Below are 8441 nucleotides of genomic sequence, written 5' to 3' on the forward strand. Positions count from 1 at the left end.
TTTAAAAAAAAAAAAAAAAAAAAAAAGAAAAAACGAGTGAACATACAGCGCCGGTCTCGCAATCTACATCGTTAGATTTAATTGCTAGACGTGGGTCATCCTCGCTCTTTGAAAAAAGATGGATGTCGCTCAAAACACGGCAATCTACAAACTATGTCGGAAATCGGTTGCCGATAAAAACTTGTTTCACCATCTGCGTCAGCTGTCTACGACAGTCCTAAACCAGCCATTGTACCAGCACAAAAAAACACTTGGCAAACTTTAGCAGAATCATTCTGCAAAAAAGAGCGAGCTAGTACAATATAAGACTTTTACAAACACATTTTAGAAGGATGCAAAATATCGTCTACTTATCGTTATCGACAAAGTCCAAGAAAATATCAAGGTATAATTTCTTTTTGTCAATATCATACACCCCTAGAACCTATATTTGGTTCTTTATTTCCAGAATGTCATCCTTAACCCTTTCAGCTCAGATGGACCTCATCCATATTTGAAGTCATCCGTATTTGGGCATAGAGATTGGTGATTTTTACATATGGCCACCAGGAGATGGCGCCAGGTACATGACATAGACTCAATGATGACTCAAACGGCACAGAATGAAACTCATTCTGTGAAATCTCATTACTAAAATCATGTCTGCATGCAATACAAACCTTCAGTCATTGTTGTGTTTGCATGTGTAATTAGTTATGTTCATAATTATTATGTTTTATTTGTTTGGAGAGGCTTTTGGACACTTGGAGACATTTTATTATTTTAGTAATGCTATAACTTGTGATTGCTTTGTCGTATCAACACAACATTTTTCTCAGTTACAGTTGACATGAATCAACAATTGTATTTTTTTTTTTTTTTTTTGGAGCCACTTTATTTACATTATTTTGGCTTAAGTTTTTTGTGATTTTTCTGCAGTTTCTTAGGCTGAAAGTCTCAGAATTTATCATAATCTATATCATTAAAACAATTGAAAGGTTTTCTTTATAATGATACCAAACACTTGAGCCTCCATGTTTTTTTTTTTTTTTTTTTTTTTTTTTTTTTTTTGAGTTATAAGCCTTTACATTTGTGTATGCCACTGAAACAGGGAATCTTTAAAAACACCTTCAGAGCTTAAAGGGTTCATAAGCAATCAGTAGGACAGGCTATCTATTGTGGAGAATAGACCATCATATCAAGTCATGTTTATTTGTTATTTTACAGCTTACAGTTTACCAAGCAATGAAATGCATGTTATGAGGTTCAAATCACTGTACATAACACTTTCCAATTATGTGCAAACATCACAGACACAAAGTATTCAAACATAACAAGTGAAAAGTTTAGGCAGTATAGAATCTTGACTGCAAGTGACAGATTGTGTTATTTAGTACAATAATAAAAACACATGACTAAAGACACTAATTATTAATGCAAATGATGATCATTTATTTGTTTTACTCAAATCAGTAAAATAAAATCAAACATTGCTATGAAATTAGGTAATTCTTTTCAAATACTTGCTACACAAATCCAATGAAGCCAATACTTATGCCTCACAATGCACAGCACCATTTGACATTAAGATCCAGTTCATGCTTCTTTGATTTCAGACTAACTCAAACTAATCCACCAAACACAGACACTAAAATCGCCAAATGGGACAGACATGCTGTTACTGTGCATTTAGGACCAAAGAAAAACAAGAAAGCTTACCTACCAATACTTGAAAATAATTAATGAGACATGCAATTTAATAGCAAAAATCAGACATTGCTATGAAATTAGATATCTCTTTAATAATTGTATTAAGAACTGACTCAGAAGATATTCACTTGTGGCCTACTTATTTGTGTCAATAGATGGCAGCAGAATGCAGTGTCTGTTTGACAATGCACAATTGTTCTTAGTTCAGCTAATGTCACAAAAACATACAAGATTCATTTCTAGGGCTCATTTATCTCTGTCTATGGTTTTAGCTACTGCACACTTCCTGCAGTCTGTGGGATTAAAGTGGATTGCTTGTGGGTATTCATGCAGATAATAATATATGAACAAATAAACGTTTAAAAGGCGAACAATAAACTTACTGTGTTATTTGAGTGCTAAATGTAGTATATTTTTTTGAGATTTTAAATAATGATTTCAATAGAGTTTGCTATTCACAAGAAGCATCTGCTGAAGTGGACCATGCCTTGCAAAAAAGAGATTTCAGAAGACCTACGATCAAGAGTTGCTTTGCATGAAGCTGGAAAGGGTTTCATAGTTATCTTGAAGAGCTTAGATATTCATCTGTCCACAGTTAGACAAACTGTCTTCAAACAGAGACGATTTAGTACTGTCGCTTCTCTCCCTAGAAGTGGCTGTGCAGCCAAGCTGACTCAAAGGGCACACCGCAGAATACTCAGTAAGGTAAAAAAGAACCCTAGAGTGACAACTAAAGACTTGAAGGAATCATTGGAACTGGTTAATATCTCTGTTCATGAGTCTACTCTAGACACCACGAAGGAAGCCGCTGCTTTCCAACAAAAATTTTGCTGCACACCTGAAGTTTGCCAAAGACCACCACTTGACACTCCACAATGCTTCTGGGAAAATGTATTGTGGACTGATGAAACTAAGGTTAAATTGTTTAGGAAGAACATGCAGCACTACGTATGGCGTAAAAAAGGCACCACATACAACATGAAAACATCATCCAAACGGTGAAGTGCTGTGGAGGGAGCATCATGATTTGGGGGTGTTTTTCTGCTTCGGGGCCTGGACCGCGATCAAGATATCCTACAGTATAATGTCAGGGTGGCTGTGTGCCAGCTAAAGCTCAGAATTTGAGTGATGCAGCAGGAAAATGACCCTAAACATTGAAGTAAATCCACTACAGAAAAAAAAGAAAATCCACCTTTTGGAGTGACCCAGTCAGAGTCCAGATCTTAACCCAATAGAGATGCTGTGGAATGACCTCAAGAGAGCCGTTCACACCAGACATCCTAATAATATGGCTGAGCTGAAACAGTTCTGTAAGGAGGAATGGTCCTAAATTCCTTCTGAACATTGTGCAGGTCTAATCAGCAGCTACCGGAAACACATGGTTGAGGTTATTGCTGCCAAAGGAGGATCAACCAGTTATTAAATCTTACTTTTTCCACAGCACTGTGAATGTTTAATTGGATGTGCTTAATAAAGACTTGAAATATTATAATTGTGTGTTGTTAGTTTAAGCACATTGTGTTGGTCTACACTTGTGACTTTGATGAAAATGAGATCACATTTTATGACCATTTAATGCAGAAAAACAGCTAATTCCAAAGGGTTCACATACATCTTCTTGCCACTGTATATTATTTCTAGCCAATATAGCTTTGTATATATCTTCAATTATGACCAATCAAAATCGTATACTAGATATCTGGAATTGTTTTTTTACGACTAGTCAGGTATTAGGCATTATATGCAAATTCGACTTGCCATAGCTTAAAATACTGAAACTGCTTGCAACAGTAGAAAATGTAATTACTGATACAAAAAATTAGCACTTACACTAGTAGTAATACCATTCTTGATATCAAGAATTAGCAAGTGATTGAAAGCCAATTTGAATTGCAATTATATAAAAGATTCTCTTCAAAAACTACAACTTCACAAACTTATATTTTGGAACCTATAGATTAATTTATTACTTTCCAGAAGTTTATTTTTATAATATGATACTGAATTATAATTATTTGAGGATTTGTTTCATACATTAGTGATATACAGTATTTCTTCAGTCATTTTTATTTCACTTTAACCTGGAGGTTTTATTTTGGCAGAACACAAGTACACTGCAGTGTCAGTGTGTATTTGACAGTTTACCATGTTCCTTTTTACAAAATGTGAAATGCTGTCACCTCCTCTATTTCTGTGATACTTTGTGTTTTTAAGATTTGTAATAAAAAAATTAAGCAAATTCAAATGTGTGAACTTGCGCAAATATGTGAACTTGCAGGACTTAGCCTTTACAATGCATGTGAATCGCTTCAAGGCCACTGAAAACAATGTATCATGAGCCATATGTGCAATATAAATGGCCAAGTATGTGGACACCCTCTTTTAATTAACGAGTTCAGTTACTTCATTAATTCCAGTGAAGACAAATCATAATGCCATTTCATACAATGGCTTTCTAGGGCATTGTGTGCTTCCAACTTTGTGGTAACAGTTTGGGGAAGAGTCCTCTTCTATTCAAGCATGACAATGCCCATGTGCACAAAGCAAGGTCCTTAAAGACATGGTGCTTGACCTCACTGATGCTCTTGTGTCTGAATGGGATCAAATCCCTGCGGCCATGTTACTACATACAGTAGTGAAATCTGTTATTGCAGCAAAGGGGTAAACTGATGCCTGTGGTTTTGAAATTAAATGTTCATCAAGCCCCTATGTTGTCTACAAACTTGTTGGAATGTTTTATGTTTTTATTTTTACTATTATTTTTTAGCATGTATCCATTATAAGCACAGAAATGCAAGGAAAATATACTATACTTTTGCTTTTAAACATAAAAAATGGCTGATATTTTGGCATGCTATGATTGACAAAATCTAGAGTAAAGTTTCTAGGACCATTTGACTTCCTTTATCTTTTATAGTCCACTGTTCAGATGGATTTTTACAATGGAGATCCTTATCCAGATCTGCATGGAGTCAGACTCCCATGATTCACCTCCTGTCATTGACCAGCAAAGGGTCAAGTGAACTCCTGGTGGGAGAAAACAAACCGAGTTAATGTCAAGGTAGGTAATATAAACTTCTTACCAAAAACAGACTATTTCAGCATCAAGGGATTGAAATTGGGTACGTGGAGGCAAGCAACCAAATATACAAACAGTGGCCCCAAAATCTATTAGGATACTCAAGTCATACTTAAATGTTGCAGGCAAAACATAAAATTAAAAAAGGTTTAAAATTATAAAACAAACTGCTCAAAATCAAAATGTTAGCAGAATGTAGTTAACGTAATAAACTACACCTGTGGTTACTCTGCTAGGACACCTGTGTGAACTTGAGAGAAACTGACTTCATACATCCACAGTTTTTTTTTTAAATTAAAAGTATTTGCAAAAATGGAAAAGTGAAATTAGTTCTGATAAAAGCTCTAGCTTTTTTTCTTTTTCTTTTTTTGCTGATGCCACTTGCTTTGATATTTTACTTGCTATTTGATACCTAATGAAATTACATTCATATATTTTAAATTTTGTATAAGTGTGTTCAAAAGTGTCCAAATACTTTTTGGGGCCAATGTTTATACAATTATTGTTGTACAGTATAACCTTTATGGTCAGTGCACATGACCCAGATGGCAAAGATCATGCAATAAAAATCCACAAAACCACTCTAATGGTACTTTGAACCCATAATAATGTTGTAACAGGTCAGAAACTCATGACAACCCTTGCTCTAATCCACTTTCTTACTATCATCATGTGAGTTGGCTGGGTTGGTGAAGTAAAGCACTCCTTCCTTATGCAAAACTCCAGCTGCGACTGCAGGGTCCACCAGTCTGATCAAACACCAGCTCCTTCACAGGAAGAGACTCGCCTCCATATCAACCATATGACAGCAGCAGTGATAGTGGTTTTGACTCTAACCCTAATTAAACACACCTGAAGCAGCTAATTAAGGTCTTCAGAAGTGCTTGAAGATTACAAGGAGGCATGTTAGTACAAACTCTGCAGGGCTGTGGCCCTCCAGGAGCTGAGTTTGACACTAGTTCAACTGGGTTTGAGGAAGGACAAAAAAGAAGTTTCAGTGTTTTTCAAAAAGCAATCTGAAAATGACTGTGGTTTCATGTTTTGCAGAAACAAGAAGTCAAAACCAAGTCAACAAAACACATTTATCGACAGATGACTAGTGAATGTTGACAATTTGTATGAGAATGAATCTCACAAAAAAATTAGATGTATAATTACCATGATGTATAGATACAATTATACTTAAGTTAGTTAGGTTTGAATGTGCAAAAGCGTAAGGGAGACTTACGTATAGCAGAAAGCATGCAAGATTTCAGTGAATAACGACTTATTTCTGGTCCACAATGCATCAACTGATTGCTGCTTACGGGCATTGTAGTTTTATAGAACATACAAATCTACTAGGATATGTCACTTTAGATTGGCCCAAAAATCAAACCAATAAGTTACATCACCTCAAAAAAACAAAAACTTGCTCTACTAGGTGGCAGAAGGTAGTAGAAAGAAAAGTTAGAACCTGTTTTCTATAACCAGAACCAGAGGTGAAGCTCTAATTGTTCCCAGCTGTGGATTGAGGTATCGTGGGGCGCTCCAGGTCAGGGCCCAGTTGCACAGAACATCTTCAGTTTACAAAACCCTTTAAGGCTATTACCACTAAGGGTTTTCCTAACTTAAGGGGTTTCTTGCAACCGTTTGCAGGCCATCATCCAGGCTTTCAATCAGCATGGTCTGAGGAGTGCTGCAGTTATAGCCGTAAAAAAAAAAAGAGTGCATGTTACTGGGAAAGCCAACAGATAAAACTTCTGCATCACTGTCCCTTAAAATGTGATGTTATCTTCATCAAGTTATTGTTATAAAAACACAGTCATTGATATAAAATATCATATGAAAACCTTGTAATTTGTGACGTGGCTTTAACCTGCTTTTCATGACAGTTCAGTTCAAGCACTGTTTGGCCCAATGAAAAGTTATTTAATTAGAAGAGATGTTGAAGTTAAAGGAGCTATAAAAGGATAAATAAATCATTGGCATATAATTGTGGGGGGCTGGGGGATTTGTCCCTCCCAATCATGCATCTGTCGTTATCACGCATCTGGTTATATGTTTTTATCGACACTAAAATAATTTAGTATGAGATAACTTGCAGACCATGAGTCTGTCATAATCAGTAAAAAAAAAGAAAAGAAAAAAAAAATAATGAACAAAAAAAAAAGTTCCCCTCCGTTGTACGATTTGGTTTCACCCAACTAGTGTCGCGCACTCTTCTAGCGTAGATGGTGGTGTCACGTGGTACATGCTACTTTTCTCACCACTGGCCAGGATGGGCCAAACACAGTCGTTTATTATTACTGGATGAAAAATATTTTTATAGATAATGCTGATTCTGATTTTAATTCACAGGTTTAAATCTTTGCAATAATCAGTTTTTAGAAAAGTACTGTACTTGATAAGTAAGCATCTACAATTCAAATGTCTCAAACAGATTAAAGATAAATTAGGAAGAGTCATTATTTGTTTTAGCAGAAATTCAGGAGCAAAAGTTGATTTTGGCTAATATTTACACACCTAACACTGATGATCAGGGCTTTTTTATAGATCTTGAAGGGATGTTGCAAGCCCCTGTCACCCCTCATGATATAATATTGGGAGGAGACTTTCTATTCTATTGATGGACTCAGTCCTTGATCATAGTGAAGCAAATGTGTGCAAGCCCCCTAGAGCAACATTGACGCTTCTCAGGATGTGTAAAAATCTTGGCCTTGCAGATATTTGGAGACTTTTGAACCCATCTGGTAGGGACTATACATTTACATTCATCAGTCCATTAGATTTATTCTAGAATAGATTTATATATATATATATATATTTATATCTAAGTCCCTCATTATCTGTTGTTGATTGTTCAGTTGGAAACATCTTAGACTCAGATCACGCCCTGGTGAGTTTAAAGGTGTTGCCACATACGGAGAAAAATAAATCATATAGTTGGCGCCTTAATGTATCCCTTTTGCAAAATCCTGAACTTCAACAAATGTTAAAGCCCGAAATCAGTGTTTATATGGAGACCAACTGATCCTCAGTATCCTCTGTGGGCGTGGCTTGGGAGGCACTTAAGGCAGTTCTTAGAGGTCGGTTCAAATTTGAGTTTTGGCTATTCAGGGCAAGACAGTCATACTTTGAGTCGGGGGACAAAGCAGGAAAACTTCTGGCTAGATATATAAAGCAGAGAGAGTCTTTTTCTACCATTCCCACAGTGAAATCTGCTGGTGGTGAAATTTTTACCTCAGCTATTGATATTAATAATGCTTTTAAAGAATTCTATCTTGATCTCTATAGCTCCACGTCTTTGTTTACTGATTAAGATATTAGAAATTTTGTGGAACCATTAGAACTCCCTAAACTGATGACTGAGCAAAAAATTATCTTGATTCTGAGATAATCTTGGAGGAGCTTGGCAAGGTAATTAAGGCCTTGCATACAGGCAAGGCTCTAGGACCAGACGGCTTTGCCACTGAAGTTTTTAGATCTTATACTACAGAACTGGCTCCAGAAGTTTAAGTCTAGAAGTTTATATGGAATCATTAAAGAATAGAAATCTTCTGCCAACTATGACACAAGCCTGGATCAGTCTGATTCTTAAAAAGGACAAAGATCCAAGAGTGTAAGAGTTATCGTCCAATTTTGGCTAACCGATTAAGTAAAGTTATGACATCTCTTATATTATATATATATA

Source organism: Myxocyprinus asiaticus, chromosome 34 (assembly GCF_019703515.2).
Source record: "Myxocyprinus asiaticus isolate MX2 ecotype Aquarium Trade chromosome 34, UBuf_Myxa_2, whole genome shotgun sequence".
NCBI classification, from domain to species: domain Eukaryota; kingdom Metazoa; phylum Chordata; class Actinopteri; order Cypriniformes; family Catostomidae; genus Myxocyprinus; species Myxocyprinus asiaticus.